General features: G+C 45.7%; 1 long non-coding RNA gene across 1 annotated transcript in view; it reads right to left on the bottom strand.

Moving 5' to 3' along the window:
* Positions 1-12,251: 12,251 nt before the first annotated feature.
* Positions 12,252-23,926, bottom strand: part of LOC311523075 — a 44,471-nt gene continuing 32,796 nt past the window's right edge. The window contains exons 2-3 of the long non-coding RNA XR_014712254.1: positions 12,580-12,700; positions 12,252-12,394 (exon numbers count right to left, since the gene is read on the bottom strand). This is a non-coding gene — a long non-coding RNA (uncharacterized lncRNA). The remainder of the gene's footprint in view (positions 12,395-12,579; positions 12,701-23,926) is intronic.

Raw genomic sequence — 23,926 nt, 5'->3', positions numbered from 1 at the left:
GGGAAAGAGGACAGCTGAGGTCTCAAAGTGCTTTTCAAAAGTGGGGAAGCATCATTATCACAATGTTACAAACGGGGAAAGAGAGAGGAAATGACTTACACACAAGGTCACCTGCAAAGCCAGGATCAGAACCCAGAATTTCGGACACCTATGCTAGTAGCCTAAGGCACTGGCCCACACTGCCTAATAGCCTTGGGTTTAGCTACAATTACTGGAGCCTTCAAGATGTGTCCGTCTCTTCATGAGTCGTGTATGGTCTTATTACTACACTTGCCTTCCTTTCCCATTCTTCAATTTAGGCTTGTCTGTTTATGACTCTCTCTTCATTGTGCCTTTTTCACTGTGTGCTCTGTGGGGCACAGACCCTTGTTTCAGTATGGGGCCTTTGCACACTGCGGTGCTGAAAAATAATTTGAACATCATAATGGTCCCTTCTTTGTATCTGTTTGTACCATACCAAGAACAACAATCCAGATTGGGACTTTTGGCTGCTACTGGAACATAAATATTCAAACTGAAAATAAGATCCAAATTCTTATCAGTGAGGGTACTTAACCACTGGAATTGATTACCAGGGCAGGTGGTGGGTTCTTCATCACTTGGAGACTTTCAGTCCAGACAGGGTGTCTTTCTGAAAGGCATGCTCTAATAGTTCAACTACACGTTGTTGGGCTGGAGGCAGGAGTCACTGGCTGAAATTCTCTGGCTGTCAGGAATCAGGGTCTGCAGCAGAGCCAGTTTCCCAGCAACCTCACAAGCACAGCTGGCCTGTAGTAGGCTGCCTGATTGCTGTGTCACCTGATTTGGTTGGACAGTCAGCAGACCAGCTCTTAAGCCCACCAGCAGCAGCTGCTGCTTCAGGGGCTGCTCAGATCATTCTGCTAGGGCTGCAACAGGTCCTGTACTTACGTGTTCCCAGCCTTGTTCCCATTCTGCTGCAGCCCTGCTCCTGCCCTGTCTCACTCCAGGTAAGCGGGTCCGGACCCTCAGTTCTGATGTCTGACCTCTGGCTCTGACTCCTGACTTCAGCTGTGACCCTTGGCTCTGACCCTTGGCTCTGATTCCTGACTGCTGACTCCTGGATTAAGCACTAGGCATGACCACCCACATCATGGTCGCCGACACCAGCCTGTGTTATGCAGGAGGTCAGACTAGATGATCATATTGGTTCTTTCGGGCCTTAAAAATCTATGAAACATAAAAAAAAAAGATCAGACTGATGTAATGTTTCCTGATTGCTTTATTTCCCTTTGATTGTTTTCTCATTATTTATATTGGGTGCCAGCTAAAACACAGGCTAACAATTCCTGAAATCCAGTAACACCAGTAGAGTCACATTGATGTAGGTGATAGGAGAGTCTCATGCTGGCTACTTAATATGACAAATTTGCCCAGACACAGACATACTCATGTTGTAATAAGACGTCAACTTTCCAGATGCTTAGATACCACAGTGATGGGCATACTATCAACACCTGGAATAAGATTGTATTTTATGGGTACGGTTTGTGCCAATGTAAATGTCAAACTGTAGTAAACAAACCTTTATGGAAGCGGATCATCATCTCTGGTTCTGTAATCAGGCTATTTGCCCTCTCACTTGACCTCAATGCCTCTCTCTTTACTGTGTATGTGTGAAGCTGCACACAAAAACCGGTTGGAACAGGTGAAAGTCTCTCTTCAGACGTTGAAACCCATGTCATTGCAGACCATCTTCCTGCAGCCTCAAAGCCGCTGCTTTTGGAGAACGGTCTTTCAACCACTGGTTTGTGTGCTCTTGTTTCGCTAATGGTTGGTATTTGTCAGTGCTTTTCCACAATGGGTACATGGGATATTATTAACAGTGAAGTGAGTGCTGAGTGGTTTTTGTGTGTGGTGAGCAGTCTGTGCTCTCTCGATGAGAGACTATAATGTTAGAGTAGGACTGCTGCTTGGCTAGAGATTTCTAGATAATATGTAGTATTCTGTAGAGATAATTACCAGCAATGGAGTGAGTATTTCTTCCTGCCGTGTTTGTATCAAATGCTTAGGGTAGCTGTGTGTAGCTAAACACTCAGTCTTTGAAGTCATGATTCTTGTGTGCACTGTGCAGGGACTTAAGGTGGCATCATCATTGCCTTCCTATTAATGGGATCACATGACCTTTGGGTTTTTTCCATGCCTGTCTGATGCCATTTGCAAAAATCAAATAGGATCAGCCCCTGAACTAAAACCCTCCCAGTGCATGAGAACGTCACACCTTTTCCTTTCATCCAACTAAATCCCTGCCCTTCAAGGGAAAGCACGTGAGTTTTGCAATATGCTCCTAACAAATTTAGGATTTGTCAGACCAATGGTGGAGGGAAGTGAGTTCCAGAGCAGAAAGCCCTTCGCTGAAAACTCCCTGTAACAGCCCCATCCAGCTGGAGCCATTAAAATCTCATTTGAAGTTTTGTGAGGTGTGAGAAGTGGGAATACAGATATGGTGCTGCTGGCATTTTCAGGGGTGATTATCCACATGGGACTCTGCTAAACAGAGCAGGGATTGTGGCTATTTGGATTTGTACAATGCCTGTCGCAATGGACCACTCAATCTGGCTGGGCGGGCTCTGGGTACTGCAGTGATGATAGATTAATAATAATGGTGATGCTGTCACCTCATGCAGCTTGATTGGGTCTCAGGAGCACAGCCACCTGGGATGGCATATAGGGCATTCCAAACGAGTTCTCAGCTGGGACACCAAGGTAGGCGGGATCATCATGGGCCCCGACTTGCCCAGCTGTGACCCCGAAACCTATCCTAAAGCCTTTGGAGGTCTCAGTATGGTCGTGAGAGCGAAATATTGAATCTTGCATAGGATGTGTAAACTGTGGACCTTTGTCATAATCAGCATCCAGATAATGAGACAAAAGGGATGGCTGAACTGACACCCCTCACCTTTGGTAGGAGAGACGGGCATACCTAGGAGCTAATCAGTATCCCTTGTGTGGTGGATGTTGGTGTTATTGCTGGTATAAAGAAAGAAGTGGGATCTCCCTGAACATATGCTGGAGGATTCTCTGCACCTTGAAGTCTTTAAACCATGATTTGAGGACTTCAATAGCTCAGATGTAGGTGAGAGGTTTATTGCAGGAGTGTGTGGGTGAGATTCTGTGGCCTGCATTATGCAGGAGGTCAGACTAATGATCATAATGGTCCCTTCTGACCTTAATGTCTATGATTCTGTATGATATTTGGCAACATGGAGTTGGGCTGGGTATTATTTTACTATTTTCAAATGTTTGAGTGTTTCTTACGAATAAGGAGACTCCAGGGGATGACTCACAAAGTCCTCTACGCAGGTGATAGACAGCACCCTGGGTCCTGCCTGCCAATGTGGAGCCAACAGTAAGCTGTGGGCGCTCGGCACGCTCAGAGGTGTTCAGTCGGGTCAGCAGCGTGTGAGATTGACCAGATTTGAAGCCATTGCTGACCAGTGTGCATGTAGCCATGTGCGACTTTGGGGCAGAGTCCAAACTTGAAATGAATTGTAGAAAGTCCCCTAAGGGTTTTCAAGGACCCTAAGTGTCAATCTTTGCCCTGCCTGAGGGTTTGCATGAAGTCACACATATGAAACAGTGCTGTTTTCTCTGACTAAGTTACCGTGTTACTTAAAAACAATGAAGAGTCCTCGTGGCATAAGTTTTCGTGGGCTAAAAGCCACTTCATCAGATGCATGGAGTGAAAAATACAGTAAGCAGAATATATATTATAGCACATGAAAAGATGAGCGTTGCCTTACCAGGTGCGAGGTCAGTGCTAACGAGGCCAATTCAATTAAGGTGAAAGCTTATGCCCAGATAAATCTGTTAGTCTCTAAGGTGCCAAGTCTCTAAGGTGCTAAGTCTCAAGGTGCTAAGGTGTTAGTCTCTAAGGATTACGTACATGTTGGAACATGATGTACTTCAGCTAGCAATGTATGTGCTGTCTAGGGTGCTGCAGGCCAGCTGAATGCAATGGTGCAATGAGCGGCAAGCCAGAGCCTGTCTATCGTTATTCCCCCATTGTAGAAATGTGTGCTTAAAAATGATCTGCAACATTTGTCACCTTTAGAAGCTGGTTATAGCATCTAATACCCAGAGAACAGAATTTGTTAATATGAATTTGGCCCAGGCCAGTCTTATTCCTATTCAGAAATGAAAATGAAAAGTATCTCATCTTCCCAAACCCTGCTCTTGGTGTTAATACCTTCCAATTTGTTGGATTTAAGTTTCAAAGCCTGAGCGCAATGTTCCCTCTCATTTTTGAGAGGCCGTGTGTGCAAAAAATTTCTTCTGTGCAAATTATTGTGCTTCTGTGCAAATTATTGTGCGCACAGTGTTTCGCCGGGTGCACAGGGTTTAGGATCTGTGTGCGCGCACACATCTTAGAGGGAACAGTGCCTGAGAGACTAACAATGTATGTTAATCCATTACCACTTTATGTTGTGTTGCTGTCAGATCTCGCAAGCTTGGCTGGGGCACTCGTTGGATGGGAGAGTTTGGCAGAAACTGGTGGTTTCTGGTGGTTCAGTAGGTGGCACCCAGTCCCCAGGATTAGTACTGGACACATATCACAGCATGATGGAAAGGGGCATGGTCCTGCTGGAGCAGCCACTGTTGTCCTGGCCAGTACTGAGTATTTAAGATCCCATGGCCCTTCTTTTAAGACCCAACTTTACCTCCCATGACCTTTCTAGAAGGGAACGTGATAAACCTACCCTAGCTAATCCCTTTGTGCCATTGTTCCCCATCTCTCTTCCACCCTTTGTGTCTCTTCTCAAGTTAGTTTATGAGCTTGTCAGGGCAGAGACTGTCTCTTACTGTGTGTTTGTACAGTGCCTAGCGCAATACGGCCCCAATCCAAGTAAGATTCTGTAGCAAGAGCTTCTGCAGCAGGACCAAAATTGCTTTCCTCACAATACATGTGGAAGGGTTGGCCACACTGCAGTTGTCACACGCACACTGGAGGGTGAGCAGGGACAGTTCGAACATCACAAGACAGACCACGCACATAATTTAACCTTTGTTTTTAAACCATGATGGTTGGGGAGGCCGACTCATGGTTTTTGAACTCCCGGAAGTGGCTGGGAACCAGAATTGAATTCAGATCTCTGGCAGTGAAAGTCCAGAAGCGATTGTGCCATCTGGGTCCTGGGTTCATCCCTGCGTGCAACGAGCAACGAAGTGTGAACTGGCCAGGTGAAGAGCAGCATGCACTATGAATGTAAACTCGTTAAAGGGGCTTATTCACCACATGGATGAACCGTTCATGGCAGCTCTAATTTTTCATTAATACTCCACTAGCCTCATTTGTGTCCCACATGTACCTCTCCAGATCCTGTCCCCCGCCCCCTCCAGGTGACTATCATGTTCCTAACTCCCCCTTGCAATTGCAATTCATTGTCATGACCCCTGACCTCATCAAACAGAAATAAATTGCCAAAGTATGGGGATGAGGCATGCTCACATGCAAAGCTGAATCTACACGATCATTGAGAGGAAGGCTGGACATTTGTACCTGATGTACGATAAACAATATTTTCATCTAAGGACCTCAAAGTGCTTCACAAACATTATTTAGCATCACAGTAGTCCCCAGAGACCCATTGTGCTAGGGGCTGTATGCATTCACAATGAGAGACAATTCCTGTCCTGAAGAGCTTGCAATCGAAATCAATGAGTCAAAGAATGGGAGAAAGGAAGTATTATCCCCATCTTACTGCTATGGAACAGAAGCACAGCGAGATTACCTGATCTTACACCCCTGAGCTCATCAGAAGTGTGGCCATTGATTTCTACTGGTGCAGGAGCTGGCCTAAGTGACTTGCCCAGTGACACACAGGAAGTTTGTGGCAGGGCCAGGAATTTGAACCTAGATGTCCTGAGTTCCAGTCCAGTGCCTTAATCACAAGATCATCCTTCTTCTCATGCCTTACAATAGAGATTCAATAGCAGTTAGGGGAAATCTTACCTCTCCATTTTGGGATGAGCAGCCTATAGCAGGAATAACTATGAGTCTCCACAGAAAAAGGGCATTTTCCCCCCACGGCGCAACAATACATTCTGTTACTCCAGGTCTAGGTTAGTATTACAACCACTGTACATTTATTGATCAATAAACTAAGGAGCAGAGAGGCTAAGTGACTTTCCCAGAGTAACACTGTGATTCACTGGGGAGAGCCAGGAGTAAAACTCAGGAGTCCTGGCTCCCATTCCTATGCCCTATCTCAATAGGGATACTTCCTCTTCTTTAAATGACTGTATTTTACAGAGCTGTCAATAGCCAAATTGCAGGAGAGTGAGTTTGTGTGTGTGTGTGGGGGGGGGGGGGGTGAGAAAACCTGGATTTGTGCTGGAAATGGCCCAACTTGATTGTCATACACATTGTAAGGAGAGTGATCACTTTAGATAAGCTATTACCAGCAGGAGAGTGGGGTGGGAGGAGATATTTTTTCATGCTTTGTGTGTATATAATAAGATCTTCTACACTTTCCACAGTATGCATCCGATGAAGTGAGCTGTAGCTCACGAAAGCTCATGCTCAAATAAATTGGTTAGTCTCTAAGGTGCCGCAAGTCCTCCTTTTCTTTTTGTGAATACAGACTAACATGGCTGTTACTCTGAAACCTGTTCTCCCATTGTTGTGCAAAACCTGGAAGCTCAGACTTTTAAAGAGCATTTTTGGTAGGAAACAATGTTAGCATTTTCACTGTCAGGACAGGTAGCTTATACAAAATAGCACAACCCTGCACTGTTGCGGGGGGGGGGGGGGTGGGTGGGACTGCTTGAGCTCATCTGTAGCATCTATCAGACTAAAGCCAACCCCCACCCCTGTGTCATTATCTTAAATGTTTCTTGTCAGTACATTTTGTTCCTCATTTCTCTTGGTGTATACTGAAGTGGGAGATTTTTATAATGACTCACAATGTTCTACTGAGTGGCTTGAAGCAGCAACCTGGGAATCTGCTAAGTGGTCATGCAGCCCAGAATGTTTTGTACACTATTAGAATTGCAGCATCATAATTGAAGGACACGCTTCAAATAAGAGACAGAGGTGTGGGGGGAAGGGGTGCGGGGGGGTTTCCAGTGGAGAGAAAGCACAGTGGGGAAGGAGGAGAGTTGGAGTTAAATATCAAAAGGCACAACAAGCTGATTTGAGCAACTAGTATCAAACAATGAAAGCCGATGCAGTTCCTTTAAAATGCTAGATGTTCTGGTATCACCAAGGGAACTTTCTGTCTGATTAAAAATAATTACTGCTGGCATTAAATCTGTTTGGAATTACTCCACACAATTCATCTCCTATTTCACACTGCTACCATATGCCTAGCTTGATGAGTGGAAAAAGGCTCTTTCATTCTGATAAATGGTGCTTTGTAAATATTTAGAGATGAATGTTCTGGATCACTGTGTGATTTCTTTTTCTTCCCCCCCACCCCACCACCTTCTGATGGAGCCTTAGTTTGAGGCAGAGACCATGAGGGACCAGATTAATCCCTAGGATAACTCAGTTGATTTCAGTTGGGTCACACAATTGGATGACTTTGACCCAAGATGACGTCCTGGGCGTATAACTTCTACTGCAGCGTAAGTGGTGGGTGGAAACTATGTGCCCTAAGAGTCTTGCTCAGCTGAAACTGAGAGCACTATGTAAAATGTTTCCTGAATCCCCAATAATGCCACACACCGGGTCAGGTATTTTTATCTTGGACTAATGCTGTAGAATCTTTCTGCTGCTTTGGGGCTCTAGTCATATGGATTTTCAGATGGCTTCAATCTTGGAGATAACAGGGAGTATGACAGATATTGTGGAACTTGCCTAAAGACCTATTTCTGTCTTATTAAAGGAATTCTTTATAAACACAATCCCGGTTCTATGCAGTACATATTCAGGATTCCCCTTTCTGGGCTATTAAGGCTACTGCATGCCAATAGGATCTTTGTTTCTCAAGAGTTCACCTGTTCTCACAGCTTTCTTCCCCACCTGACACCATAATCCTGTGTGTTGGGGCACCTTAAATGTCTCCACTGTGATTGTTCAAACTCCTCTTAGCTGACGTAATCCTACCTGGGGGATTTTCACCCAACCCGCCAACGGTAGATGGCTCAAAGCTCCTCGTCTTTACAGTTTTATTATTTCTGTTGCAGTAATCCTGTAGGCCCTGAAACATGGCACTTGATGCTGTACAGAGATATAAAGGAAAAAATTCCTGTCTCAATACATTGATAATCTTAGTTTAAGGCATCATGACAGGTGGGCGCAACAAGCGGAAGTGAGAGAGGGTGGGGAAGCAACAATCTTAATGTGTTTCTGGATAGATGAGCTATGTGCCCCAATTTCTTTCTTCCCAACCCTCCCCTCTTCCTTTTTCTTTATCACCTATTTTACCAGCCTCCGAGTCCTCTAAAATCTCAACTTTGGTATCTCCTTTGACTCCTCTGTCCTTCTCCCTTCTGGACCACGCTGTCACTAAATCCTGCCAATTCCTCCTCCTCCAACATCTCCAAAATCCCACTTCTTGACTGCTATCTTTCATCTGGGCTTCTGCAACCTTTTGCTCTCTGGACCTCTAGGGTCCCTGCCTCCTCCCACACCTCCCTCCTTCAGTTTATCCTATAGTTTGAACAAGAAAAAAATGGTGGCACTCCTCTAAGCTCCACCCACAGATCAAGCTCTGCCCACTGTGTTGCCAAACTGTGGCACCATTCACAGCGGATTGTGTCACTGTTCAAATTACAATCACATGAGCTTTGCCGGGCTCCTCAGTAAGGTTCGGATACACCCTAGGGCAGGGTAGGAGTAGGAATAGGGCCATGATTAGGACAGCAGGTCCCAGATTCATGTGATAATGTCACAACCTCAGCTTTCATTTAAAAAAAATGTTTCTGACCCTCACAGTTGCAAAGAAAACCTTGAACGTGTGAACTTCCTTCCTCTCACACTTTGTCTGCCTCATCTATTTAGATTGCAAGTTTTCAGGGGCAGGGACTTTCTCTTACTATGTGTTTGTACAGCTCCTAGCGTGATGGGGCCTGATTTTGGTTGCAGTCACTGCATTGACAACTTTGTGTGCAGCTTTTATGGCAGTTTCAGCATTACACAGCATGAAAGGAAAAAATACTTAGCTATAGGGCAAAGAGTATTGTGCATGAAAGAGTCAGTGGGGTCTAGTGGCTTTCAAAAGTGGCTCCATTTATTTATTTCACTGGCTGATGGTCCTGACAATATAGTGGGGGAAGTGGTTTTTAATGATTGATTGAATGGAGATCTCTATAAATGTCATCGCTGATCATATGATCAGGGCTGCTCTGGTTTGATAGCAGCTTGGTGGCACTGTGGGTTATCCTCACTCCAGTGGGCAAAATGGGAGTGTTTGCAGTGCCCATGCACTCTTCCAATCTGGTTTTTTCAAGCCGTTTATGAACACAACCCACTGCTACATGGCATAGTCTTACATTTTGTAAGATAAAGAGCCTCATGTGTGTGCCAAATCATGTAGTAGAAACCAGACAAAAAGCTGCTCAATTTTTCTAATAAATGTTTTTAAAGTTAGAAATGAATTCCGTGCAGCTGAAAGGTGCCCGATGAACTTTCCTGGAGAAGGAAAGCCTCTATTTATCCAAAGCACAGGGAGTGGGAGTACCAGATTCCCTATCCTATCCAGCAACATTCTTCTCCCTGGAGCTGGAGGAATCACCTCTACAGATGAGAAAGTGAGTATCCATGTTCACTGCTTTCTTGGCCCCTCTCCTGAGAATGCCACAAGAGTGTCAGTGAGTGTTAAATAGTGGTGTGATGGGTTGATAGCCTTATTCATGTTGCATAGTATCTTACTCCATGAACATTCTTCTTGACATCAATGTGACTATTTGCAAAAGTGAGTGAAGGTCTCAACAATGGTGTGCTGTGTCTTTTGCTCTTCACAAATCAAAAATAATATGAAGAAACCACAGGGGCACAGCTGGGTCCCAAATAACCATGTTGGCTAAATATAAAAAATATACAGAAACATGGTTTCTGGTGGCTTCTAAAATATAGAACAGAGTGAGTGCCACTAGAGGGTTCAAAAACTATTTAAAGGGATATTACCCTATCTCCAATCATATAATGTGAATTGGGCATAAACCACATAGGCCTCTGAGCATCCCTCCACTGGTAATGGCTCTAGGTAGTTCTTGACCTGGTGTGTTCTTGAACGAGCAACCTAGAGGTGAAAGGCACCAGAGATGACTAGTGAGATGACATTGAGCAATCTATACTCTCCCCTCCCCACACAAGACACTTTGAAACGAATGGTTTCAGAGTAGCAGCCGTGTTAGTCTGTATTCGCAAAAAGAAAAGGAGGACTAAGTGAGCTGTAGCTCACCAAAGCTTATGCTCAGATAAATTTGTTAGTCTCTAAGGTGCCACAAGTCCTCCTTTTCTTTTTGAAATGAATGGAATTCTTAGTCTCTGATAGAATGTCCTGTTACTAGACTTCCTTCCGACACAGGATATGCATCAGAAAGTTTGAGGTGACAATAATAAAGGGCCAAAGGCCAGAGTCCTCTTCAGTGAGGTACTGCAGTCAGTCCAGCTTATTTTTCTCTTTCTCTTTGTTCCAGGCAAATTAAAAAAACGGAAGGAGCCCTTGCCCGTCTCATACTCGTGCATACTTTCTGAGAAAACGCCAATTCAATGTATTTGTTTTGCATTTGATTAAAAAGCAAAAGCAAACAGTGGGTATTAGTGGATCCATTAGTTTATTATGAGGTTACATTTTTAGAATTCCCCAATTGATTTTCTGAGTGAGCCAATAAAGTGAGCAAACCCTGCATTATTTACAACTGAGTTTAAATGTAATGTCTGAATCAACAGAGCTTGTTTGCTTTCTAAAATTCAAACAAGGACAACACTAAGCTAATTTCTGGGAAACTGGGATTCTTACACCATATGAGGATTTCCCCCAGCTCTCTCAAAAGGATGTAATGGCTTGAGGGAAGACTTTAAGGATTTGGCATAATCCTTCCTTGGAAAACCTTTATCTCTGCATATCTGTACGTTTGTATTAATACATGCAAGGTGGAAGAAACCGGGCAAGAGTTTCAAAACTAGATAACAGACCAAAAAGGCATGGAGGTGGGTTTTTTTTTTTTAAACAATCAGCTAAGTCATCAACTCCATGTAGTTAATTATACATGCTTGCAGCTCCCTAATTAAAGTAATTATTTACCTTAGAAAGTGGGGAGTCATGGCTTTTCAGTCACTCTTCAATTAGCAGAGCTTTTGTTGCTGCTGCTTTTCACTATATTCTGGAGTTCAAAGAGAAGGTGGATAAACTGATCTACTCATTAAAGGTGAAGTCCCTGGGGGCTGCAGAAAACCCATTACTATGGTTCTGCCGCACAGGGAGCGAGGATGTAATGCTGCCTTAGCTTGCTCAACAAGCCTTTTTATTCTGGGTTTTTATGCCCCTTAACTTGGTACTGCACTTGGGCATTGTGGTGACTGGCAGTTTCTAAAAAGCCAGAGAGGAAGGAAATATGGTGGGTTTCTTTTGCAAGCCATGGGGCGGGTTTACAGCAGCCCGCAGAAGGGGGAGGATGTATTGTTGGGCAGGAGTGTGACTAGTGGTTTGCAAATTGCATTGATCTCCTGGTCCACAAAGACCATATTCTTGCCCATACATTCTGGTAAGAAAGGAGGCAACATGGCTGTGGGCCCTTCAGTGCAGATCTGTTCCTCATCTGGCTGAGGGCATGCCCAGTTTACCCAGGCTGTGTGCGCTTCTCAAGAATGAAATTCTAACCTAGCTTCGGGTTCAGGAAAAACCTCAAACTCACTAGTGCATAAAGAGTCATATTGTGCCCTCAGATACCTTGATCGACTCCGCTGAGTTCCTTTGGGTTCAGACTGGTGTAATAAAGAGTAGAATTTAGCACTGGGAATATATATATATTTTTCCTTTTTGGTATCCGTGCAAAGCAAAAAAATTCCAAGACTTTTAGGAATAGTTTTTCAAAGGCACAAAGGATACCTATGCACCCAACTCCCATTGAGTTTTAATTGAATGTTTCTTTGAAACAGCCCACTGTGCCCTTGAAAACCTTCCCTTCAAATCATTGTCTTCCAACTGGGTCAAAAGTGTAGCTTAACTTCCCCCAAAAATGTAGGGTGAAATTATTGATTGATAAAGGTAACTGGATTGACCTAATATTTAGTACTACACAACATTCTGATTTAAAAACCAAGCACTATACAAAACCAGCGTAGTCCATGATCAAAAACTGGCTCACTGATGGATCTCAGAAAGTTATTGTTAATGGGGGATCATCATCCATTGATGGTATTTCTAGTTGGGTCGTGGGAGGATCTGTTCATGGTCCAGTGTCATTCATTATCTTTATCAATGATCTGGAAAAAATATAAAATAGTGGCTACTGTTAGAGTTTGCAGATAATACCAAAATTGACTGAATGACAAATAGGTCAGTTGTCTGGATTGCTTGGTAAGATGGGCTCACTGGAACAGCATGTGTTTCAGTGCAGCCAAAGCAAGGTCACAAACCTAAGAACAAAGAATGTGCAGGTCACACTTACAGGATGGAGGACTGAATCCTGGGAAGAAGTGATTCTGATAACAGCTTAAGGGTCCTGGTGAATCATCAGCTGAACATGATCTCCCAGTGCAATTCAGTGGCAAGGAGGGCTAATGCGATCCCTGGATATATAAACAGAGAAATATCAAGGAGGAGTGAGGCATATTCGGCATTAGAGAGACCAATGCTGGAATATTGTACCTAGGTCTGTTGTCCATATTTCAAAAAGAATGTTGACAAATTACAAAGAGTTCAGAGAGGAGGTACCGGAATGATTTGAGTTCTGGATAATCTGCCTTACAGCGAGAGATTTAAGAAGCTCAATCTTTTTGGTTTATTGACAAGAAGGTGAAGAGATAACATGATCATAGACCTATATGAGTGTGACAGGGTGTACCTACCCTGCACTGGACCCTCAGGGGTTAACTGTGCATTGCTGGCTGAGGAGGCCATGCCCCTCTGCCTCTGCTGGGCATGCTGAGCCTGGAAGCAAGGTATAAAAGGAAGCAGCCCAGCTCAGTCTGGGCAGGCTGCTGAAGGGGAAGGACACAAATTGCAGGCTCTCTCCTAGGAGCCACTACAGGCCTTGACCACAGAGTCAAGCCCCACAGGGACTCCAGGCTGCCTGTGGAATGCAGAGAGGGGACTGAGCTGCCAGGAGCTGCACCAGCCGAGGACCCTGGGGAACCTGAGACCACCATTGTGGAAAACAGTGTAGGAAGCATCCCAGGGGACTTAGACATTGCCCCGGTTCAAGAACCGGGGAACAAGTCAGAGTGTTTTGGGAGGATCCCCACTGACTCAGTGGCGAGCACCCTTGCCCTGCCAGGGCCCTTGGCTGGGACTCGGAGGAGCAGGGAGGGCCCAAGTCCCCCTTCCCTGAGTGCCATACACCTCTAGGTGATGCTCCACATCCCAGTGGGCCAATATACCCCATGGAGGTGGGCAGCTTTGCTGACTCTGACCATTGGGCCCCGCAGTCCCATGAGGAAGGGTGAGTTTATTGACTCCAACTACTAGGCCTTATTACCATGCTTTATAGTCAGGGTCACCAGCTTAGGGCCTAACCAGCTGCTGTACAGTCTTTCCCTTTCTTTTGACCCTATGTGACCTGACACCCTGTGATGGGGTGCACCTACCCCATGACAATGAGGATAAGATTTCTGATAGCAGAGGGCTCCTTAATCTAGCCGATAGACTTTAAGGTCAGAAGAGAGCATCATGATCATCTAGTCTGACCTCCTGCATAGTGCAGGCCACAGAATCTCATCCCCCCACTCCTGTAATAGACCCATAACCTCTGGCTGAGTTACTGAAGTCCTCAAATCATAGTTTAAAGACTTCAAGTTACAGAGTATCCACCATTTACACGATTTAAAGCTGCAAGTGATCCATGCCGCAGAGTGCAGAGGAAAGCAAAAACAAAAAAACCCAGCCTCTCTGCCATTCTGAATTGGGGGGGAAATTCTTTCCTGATCCCACATATGGTGAGCAATTAGATCCTGAGCATGTGGGCAAGACCCACCAGCCAGACACCTGGGAAAGAATTCTCTGTAGTAACTCAGAGCCCTCTCCGGTTAACATCCCATCACCAGCCATTGGAGATATTTGCTGTTAGCAGTCACAGATCAGCTACATGCCATTGTAGGCAGTCCCATCATACAATCCCCTCCATAAACTTATTAAGCTCAGTGTGACTTATCTGGTTAAAATATGACCATTTAGATCATCGTTGCAACCACTGTTGTATATTTGCAGCAAATATTGTACAAAGGTAGTTGGGTGCGGTGCCTATGAAAAGGTTATGATTATGCTATCTGTATGCATGTATCATTTTCGTATGTGAAGTTATAAGTATTGGCTCTATACCTGGATTTCAAGTGGTTGCTCCTGGGGTAACGCCCACAAGGTAATACCTGGCACATCTCGGAAGGACTATTCAAATTAAGTGGCTCATCAAGAAACACTTGGTTGACAATGGACCATGGGAGACGCCCATTTACACTGAGTGGACTGTCATGTAGAGGTGCTGTCTGGAGTGTAGGTAATAGCTTCCTGCAATGACTGAGGGAAATTGGGCATGAACATGTGACTTGCCCATGTGACTCCAAACTCCATCTTGTTGCTGTGATTTTCCAGAGTAAGAACAAGGGGATGCCCTCCACATGGCAAAGCCTATAAAAGGCCCTGGAAACACCTCCATTTTGTCTTCAGTCCTGCTTCTTACCTCTGGAGGAACCTTGCTACAATCTGAAGCTCTGAACAAAGGACTGAATGACCCATCCAAACTGTGGATGTACTCCAGGGACTTGACTTGAGCCAGCAGTTTATTCCATCACTGCTACAAGTCTGAACCAAGAACTTGCCATGCTGTATGTAATTGATTCCTTTAACCAATTTTAACTTTCTTTCTGTCTTTCCTTCAATAAACCTTTAGATTTCAGATACTAAGGGATTGGCATCAGCGTGATTTTTGGGTAAGATCTAAGTTATATACTGACCTGGGTGTGTGGCTGGTCCTTTGGTATCAGAATAACCTATTATTTGATGAGACTGGTTGTAAAGAACCACTCATCTCTGAATCCAGTGTTTTCAGTGATGATATAAGAACTGGAATGCCTGAGGAAACTGCCTTTTGTTTTCTTGTAAGCCAGTGTGGTGAAACAGGAATTTTACTTTTGTGGCTGGTTTGGTATATCTTATAAAAGAATAACCACCAGTTTTGGGTTGTGTTTTCTCTATTTCTCAGCAGTTTGCCCTGAATTCGGCATCCTCAGTTGTGACCCATTAAGATACGGTTACACTCAGTCCTGAAGGCAGTTAGGTCTTTTGCCCACACTGCTCCCCTTGGAAGGCTGTTCCAGAACTTCACTCCTCTGATGGTTAGAAACCCTTGTCTAATTTCAAGCCTAAATTTGTTGATGGTTAGTTTATATCCATTTGTTCTTGTGTGCACATTGGCGCTTAACTGAAATAATTCCTCTCCCTCCCCAGTATTTATCCCTCTCATGTATTTATAGAGAGCAGTCATATTTTCCCCCACAGCCTTCTTTTGGTTAGGCTAAACAAGCCAAGCTCTTTGAGTCTCCTCTCATAAAGTAGGCACATCAAAATCCAATGGCTGGAAACTGAAGATAGACAAATCAGCCTAGAAATAAGGTGCACATTAAGTGAGAATAATTAACCATTGGAACAACTTACCTAGCGATGTGGTGGATTCTCTATCATTTGAAGTCTTTATTTAAAGATTAAATGTCTTTCTAAAAGATACTCTAGCTCAGCCACAAGCTATGGGCTTGATGCAGGAATTACTGGTTGAGGCTCTATAGCCTCTGTGATATGGGAAGTCAGACTAATTGAGCATAATGGTCCAGTCTGGTTTTAACATTCATGAAAACATCCCCTGTATAGAAGGCAATCAAGAGGCTGATGCATCATTTAAGTCCCACTTAAGCCCTGAGAAAGCCCTGAAGTGTTTATCATTAGTTTATAATTACCTTCATGAGGGATTTAAGAGATGCATAAGCCTTGTGCTAGACCCCTGTGCAGGGGGCATTTCACCGGTAATGCTGAGGCTTTGTCTGTCATCTGCAGCATTATGCTTAGCTGATGCACAGGTTCCCCAAGCAGTCCCCAATGAGATGGTGCCAGCTGTGACATTTTTGGGGTGGGTGACTGAGGCCCAGAGAGAGACTGAATTCCTTGCTTGGTGTTTGCTTTAGTCACCACCCTCGCGTGATGTCAGTTGAATTGCATTATTTCTCTTATTGACGGTCAGCTTTGTGCTGGTGCCAATGGATGAAGGTGGGGCTTGTGCTTTTGCCAGTGAATTGTACCGATGGACATCATTAGAGACTTAGGGTATGTTGTCACTGAAAACAAACAAAACTCCTGCAAGCAGCGAGTCTCAGAGCCCAGGTCAACTGAGTCAGGCTCACAGGGCTTGCGCTGAGGGGCTAAAAAACAGCAGAGCAGACAGTCAGGCTTGAGCCTGAACTCCGAGACCTTCCCTCTTGGCTGGGTCTCCAGCCTGAGACTGAACATTTACACTGCTGTTAAACCCCACAGTGCAAGCCCGAGGAAGGTGATCCAGGCTCCGAGACTTGCTGCAGCAGGTCTTTTCCCCTGTGTAGACGTACCCTTAAGCACTCTGTATAGCTACATGGGTTGCAGCAGTCACTCAACCCAGCCACTTCCCCCGAGTCACTCTACCCTTAAGTGCCTTAACTCTGCCCTTAACAACTCTCTGCTGAGGCAAAGGTAGTTCAGTCTCCACAGTCCACCCTGGCTTTGTCTCTCCTGCCAGCAGGGAGATCAGTTCCTCGTGGATGCGTTGCTTGTTTTGTGGGGGGGACACCTGTCCATTAGGGACTGCACTGAGACACACCTGCTACTTTTCGGGGAATTCTGCGCCACTGAGCAATGCAGAATTTTAGAGAAATTAATGTTGTGTCCCTACCAAGAAGAGGCTCCGATTTTTGTGTGCACATGGCAGTGTTGCTGATTTAGCAGAAACAAAGTACTTTCTTGGGGATTATTTCCCCTCAATGCTTTTTTTAAAAAATGGATTGAAAAGAGACTTCAGGTTCCTGGTATGTTGTAGGGACCAAAGAGACTGCAGCTTGTATCACAGCCAATCAGATCACACAAGAAGCAAAGGCAAGAAATCACTCCTCAGCCCTGCCACTTGATTTAGACAACAACACTTTCAAAGTTTTCACCAAAGAGACTATTACAAAAGTAAGTCAAAGCCCTGATTTAAACCATCTTGTTTAAATATTTTTGTGCTCCTTGTGGTTAGTCTCCAGGCTCTTACTATGTGATTACGTTAGCAGGAAAAAAATGATGCTGTCAGAAGCAAAAAGAAAGGCCTGATTCATTGACGAGGGCAAGTCCTCCCTGCCAACAGGACGCTAGTGTTCCTGCAAAATATTTGCAGGTTTGAAAATGTCCTATAGTAAATACAAACAAGTAAGCGTTGTCACTAAGCAGGGGAAATATTGTAGTGAGGCACCAAAAAGACTATTTGCAGGATGTAATTTGTATAAATGTGGTTTTCGTAAAATTCTCTGTATGGGGTGGCTGTGAACAGATGATTGGATTCCTAGATCACAATACAAAGAAGTTCTGTTCTATGCCCTATCTTAAGGGGGAAAAAATAAATGGCTTTTTTTACTTTAAAGCAATATGGTGATGTGGCAGCAATTGGATCCTTGTTTTACTTCACCTTCCGTCTGAGCAGCCAGCCATATAATCTATGCAGTTACAGCTGTATGAAAATAATGTTGATCTAATTGTGGCCTTGATATAATAAACAAACTTTGCTTTCAGTTCTTTCCTGAATCATGTGCTTCATACCTTTCCCTTTACAGAAGGCTCTTAGGAGAATTTGTTGATTCTTCCTCTGTGTTGCTTCTTCCTTTCCATCTTTGGGGTATAAACCAATCTCTAACTAGAGGGGCTTTAGGAATAACTCATCCACTCAGTTTCCTCCAATTGCCTGCTGCAGGGTTTCTTCTTTTAAAGGATTGTTGAGACTGGTTCTTCTAGTCTGAACCAGTATGGTAGTTCCTCTTTTTCTTGTAGCGATGAACCCAGCCCCTAACCTCAGATCCAAGGACCTCTGAGCTTTGGAGAAGTTCACATCTGGTTTTAGAGCTGAGTTTCATGGCTAGATCCATCTTTATAAGGGCATTATTTATTATTATTCATTTGTGTTGCCATAGTGCCTAGAGTCCCCAGCCAGGCCCCATTTTGTGCTAGGTGTAACCCACACACCTTGTGGGTGTGGTGTTCTGTCCCATCTAGTGGCACCAAGACCACGTTAAGAGAGAGATAAAATGAGTCTACTCTACAGCCTTAGGGGTAGAGACCATCCTGCCTGCTGACGACCAGGGTCCGTCAGTATTACATAGGCACTGTACAAACAGAGACCAAAATGATAGTCCCTGCTTAGGAACCAAAGTTCCATATCTAAACTTGGAGTTCAGCTCCTGTTACAAATACTGTGCTTTGGGTCTATTTATAGTCTTTTGTGATGAACGTCATTTGTTCTAGCATGGGCACTGGTCTGTACAGATGTAGAAGGGGCCTTTTAGCTAAATACCATTTAACTGTGAAATCTCTTGCAGTCGGTAGAATCATTTTTGTTCAGTCTGACATCCTCTGCATTCATAAACCTATCGTGTACCCGACCTAATTGGTTACTTTGTTCCTGATTGAAAACCCATTTACGTTGGAGTCTTTCCACTGGCTTCTATGGACTTTGGAACAAGCCTTTAATCCATATATTTTGCAGGAGGTAATGTTAATGAAGAATTCTGCCAGGAGAACCACGGCTGATGTCAACATATCCTATTTAAAAACAAAGATGTCTGAAATAGCTCAGGGACTGCGGGCAATGGATATTTTTAACAATAACACTGACGCGAGCGGATGCTCTCCTCTCTTTACCCAAATGTCTTTGTAAGGGCATCTAGTCTCCATCAAGCAAATTGCGTGCATCTTGCATATGTCGGTGAAAGGTGGATTACTACAAAAAGTTCCCATTGAAGCTGTGGTTGTGAGATCAGCTGGGCTAGATCCAGCATCCCTTATTCATGTTAAATATGTTACCCTTCGAGTAGTCCCCATTTCTTCAATGGGACTACTTCCAGAGTGAGGTGTTACTCAGTGTGAATACGAGTTGCAGAATCTGGCTCTTAGTAACTCCCTTTCCCCCCTTCATTTATTATTTGTACTACAGCACTACCTATAAGTCCCATCTAAGAACAGGGCGCCATTTTGCCAGGCTCTGTACAAACACACAGTGAGAGACAGTCCTTGCCCGCAAGACCTTACAGTCTAAATAGACAAGACAGACAAATGGTGTGAGGCTAAAAAGAGACACAGAGGTGAAGTGATTTGTCACACAGTACATCAATGGCCGAGAAAGGAAATAGAACCCAGGTCTCCTGATTCCTAGCCTCCTGCCCTATCTACTAGATCACGCTACCATTGCAGTTTTTCCCCTCCGAGGCTAGTGATTCAGCCATAACGACCTTTAATAGTTTGTCAGCTTGTGTCACAACTTCACATTTAAACACCCGGTTTTATATCCAGAGACCAAGAGGAGATAAATTATTAATATAGGAGATTTTGAGGGTTCAGGTGGGAAATGGAATGAAACCCAAAAAAATCCATTTAACAACATCTGCATTCCTATAGAAGGTGGCCTGTGTTATGCAAATCCCTGTAAGGTGTTTATTCATTCCGCCTCGCTGAGCTCAGAATGAGTTCGCTGTTCGTATTTTAACGAGTTTGAAATGAATGCTGACTAGCTGCATAGAATTTTTACAGAATAGCTGCCTGCCTCTCACCTGAGTCTGACTGCAAGGTGCCTGCCTCATTTTAGGCACTGGCTCAGCTCTGTTCCGTGTAAGCCTGCTGCTGTTTCACTGCTTGTTAACATCGTTTAGGGGCACGAGAGGTCCTGAGTCGTGAAGCTGAGGTGAGAGGGAAACTCTGTGGCTTGGAAAGACGGAAATCCCACATTCTGCCAGGAATCCCCCCCTCTGCTGTTTCTGCTCTATCCCTCCTGTAGAGTGGGGTTGTAGGTCAGCCGTACATGACTGGGCAAGGGAGTAAGCCTCCGCTGTGTAGCCTCCCTGGACGGCAAGTCTGCGCACAGAGGGCACAGCAGGTTCTGCAAGGTTGCCACTGTGAGGCAAATCCTCAGCCAAAGCAGGGCTGCTCGCTCAGCTGCCTCTCCAGTGGATCTGGACCTCAACATCGGGCCCCTGCTCCGTGAGCCTCCCCAGCTGCCTCCTCCACATCAGCTGAGTCAGCTGCGTGACCTGCAGCCAGCCTGCTGCCGAACTGTGCCTAGGAAATAGCTGTGCATGCTCCATACCCTTCACTTCCTCACCCCTGTGTCCTGCCCCGACACCAAGCAGCAGGACCTCTTACCACTCGTGGAGGGTGATAAGCCCCAGTGGGCCAGCCTGTATTCCACCCTGGTCCCCTGGGGATATTAGTTGGCAGCTCCTTCATGGAGCCGTGAGCATAGGCATGTACCTGGCACAGTTCATCCCCCTCCCCAACACTCGCCCCTTCTGTGGCCTAAGGGAGACCATGGCACACATCTACCTCAAGTGTGCCAGGTTGAAACCTTTCTTCTGGCTCCTCCAGAACTTTCTCCACAGGTTCTGGCAGCACTTCTCCCCACAACCACCTGATCTACACACACCCCATTCATGGCTCTACAAAGTCGCGAGACCTCCTCATCAACCTCCTCCTCGCACTGGCCAAGGTAGCCATCCTCTATACCAGGAGGAGGATGCAGGACGGGGAGGTGCTCTGCAACTGTGTGGCCTATTTCTGCTCCTCCCTGAAGTCACATCTCTCAGCAGAGGTCCTCTGGACCACATCCACTGATTCCCTGGATGCCTTTGAGGAGCCGTGGGCCCTGTCCGGGGTTCTCTGCTCAGTGTCCCTCCCTGCTGTTGACCCTCGCTCCTGTCCCTGTTTTCTCATTTGTTGTCTCCTGAAACTTTCTTGAGACCTGAATCCAGTAGTTCTGCCCCTTAGTCTGCGGGGGAGGGGCCTTTAGATGTGGGTGGGCTTGTGCCCACCCATCCCCCAGAGACTCAGTAGGTGCCCCTCCCATGGAGTGGAGGCAAGTCACCATTCAGGCATGTAGCAACAACTCAGCTGCACTGACTTACCCTTCCAACAGGCCTGCTGTGACTCAGCCCTTGGGCATGCAGCAGCATCCTATACTTGAGCTGAGTCTGGGTCAGAACCCTGGGCTCGAATATTTCCCTAATCCTACCACAGCTGCAGCTCAGTCTGTGCAACAGCCCTACCCAGCTGAGAACCCTCCTGCTGCCTTGCAGCGCATCAGACTCTCGAGACTCCCAGCCTGCTCTCAATCCTGTTCCCACGTCTGCCACAGCCTTGCCCGAGCCATGCTCCAGTTTTGGCCTTGCCCTGCTCTATCTTGCTCTGGCCCTGTTACTGGCCCGCTCCAGCCTGGCCTCTGCTTCCTGACCTCCCACTCTGACTACCCAGCTTTGATCTTTGGCCTCTATCCAGACCCTGCCAATGGTACTGATGTGGCTTGCCCCTGGTTTCTGACCACCCGGCTTCGATCCCTGGCTTGCCCCAAGGCTGCGGCTACGGTGCTGATTCTGGCTTGTTTACAGACTCTGGTCTCAGTGCTGATCCCGGCCTGTCCCCAGACCTCGAGTCCAGCACCCCTCTTGGCCCAGTCCCAACACTATGTCCGGCTTGGACCTCTGCTCCAGCCACTAGGCCTGACTACCGAGAGGCAGCTTTTGGCAGCCACTCCCTTCTCGCATCTTCCAATTGGGCACAGTGTTGGTTCCAACCCCTTTACTCTCCATCCAGCAGAGATGGGAGAGAAGATGTAAGTGGCATGTTGTAATGGCCTAGACTACACTATTTCCGCTGGAACAAGGGGGTGGGCTGAGGGAGGAAATGTTGACTCAACCTTAGAAAACACTGGCTTTGGATTAGTCTCTGGGAGAAATTCTGGGTCCGACCCGATTTGGTCATCCTACTGGAAAAGCCTCCCACGGCAGGTCTCGGACACTGACCTTCTTCCAATCACTTTTCACGCGTCTCTCTCTTCACAGTCCAGCTGCACCCACGTCACCCTCCGCATTGCCACAAGTTATCCCACAGAGAAGACTGGCTTCCCTCCCACACAAGTTCCAGCTTATAAATGAACCTCCAGGGGTGAATTTTCAGCTCTCAACCTACACTTGGGCGTGAGCACAGGACTGCACTTTGCAAACACCTGCTAAAATTCTAGCACCCGTGCGGGCCCTTCAGATCGTGGCACATCTGCATAAGCACAAGCGTTAGCTGTTTTCATGCATTTGCGAACCGGCAGATAGGAATTGCCAGACTGGGCCAGGCGGGTGGTCCATCTAATTCACTGTCCTGTCTTCGGGTGTCTCAAGATGCCTTAAGAGCATGCCCCTGAGCTGGGACTTTGGCTGCAGCAGCAATTCCACCCCCCCCCCCTCCCCCCGCAAACTGGACATATGGTTATTGCCCAGGAGATTTCATTCATGTAGTCTGCACCGGAATGCACTCTCGCACATCCAAGGTATGTCTCTAGAGCTATGTAGATCATAAGCTTTTTGGAGCAGGTACCATCCTTTTGTTCTGTATAGCACCTAGCCCAATGGGGTCTTGGTCTATCACTGGGGTTCTTTGGTGCTATGGTAAGACAAAGCAAGACCATGCTGAATCAGTAGATGGATATTAGAATTCTCTAAGGAAACACACAAATTCCTTCCTCCAGAACAGGCAGAGTAAATTTATACCAGGCATTGCTCTTCTTAGACGTGCATGTAAAATCTCTCCATACCTGATGTTCCAATAATTGTATGCAGGCTAGGGGAGGCTGATGAATCGTGAAGAAAACTAATGTATGGGCTGATGATATTTCCCCCCTCCCCCCGCCTCCTTCAAATTACAATGTGCTAAATTCTCATTATAGAATTATGAGTGTCAAATAAATAGGAACCTTAGATGCAGTTAGCTCTTTAAACTTATTGTGGGGACTCAATTCTGGGCAATTCGATGTTTCTCTTTGCCATCCAAAGACAACAGCAATATGCTAAGTCATGTGGCAGGGTTAGATTGAGGGCTGGATGTATGGTCAAACCGCCGCGCATTCTTGTCCTTGTAGCTCAGGATGAAGGGAGGAGTTGTGCAGCGTAGTCACTGGAGAGAAGTGTGTAGTGTAGACGCAGTGGTTAGCAGAGCTTAACACCATGGAGTGTCCACTTTAATCACACGCTCTGATCCTTGGGGCTGAAATGACACTGTGCTTTGACTCTCTAGGTTAATGCTCTTCTTTCCATTGACAATTATTTAGACACAAAGTGCTGCTTTATATCCTTATTTTTTTATTCATCTATGTTCCCAACAGTCGCAGTGCTCCTAAGATCTGTGTAAACCGTCCACTGTGGTCTGCTGTCCAGCCCAGGTTGGGATCGAGTACCTAGGACTGAAATGTGAAAGAGAACCCTGAGGATGGCTTTAAAGAGGGTGGTGTTATAAACGGATTGAATAGGGTGTGTGACGAGAGCGGTAGAGTGGCAGCTGCCCAAGCAGGGAATTCTGACACAAGCCCTGCTCCTACAGGAACATAAGCATGTGGGCAGCTTTACTCATGTGAATAATCCCATTGCAAATCAATGGAACTGCTCATTGCAGTAAAAGACACATGTGCTAAAGGGACTATATGTACTGGTGTTTAGGGCACCGGACTGGGACTCAGGAGAGTGGATTCTATTCCTGGCTTGGCTAATGACCTGTTGTGTGACCGT

Source organism: Lepidochelys olivacea, assembly GCF_965140295.1.
Source record: "Lepidochelys olivacea isolate rLepOli2 genome assembly, chromosome: 6".
Lineage (NCBI taxonomy): Eukaryota > Metazoa > Chordata > Testudines > Cheloniidae > Lepidochelys > Lepidochelys olivacea.
The sequence above is the reverse complement of the archived record's forward strand: the minus strand, read 5'-3'. Positions and strand labels throughout refer to the sequence as shown.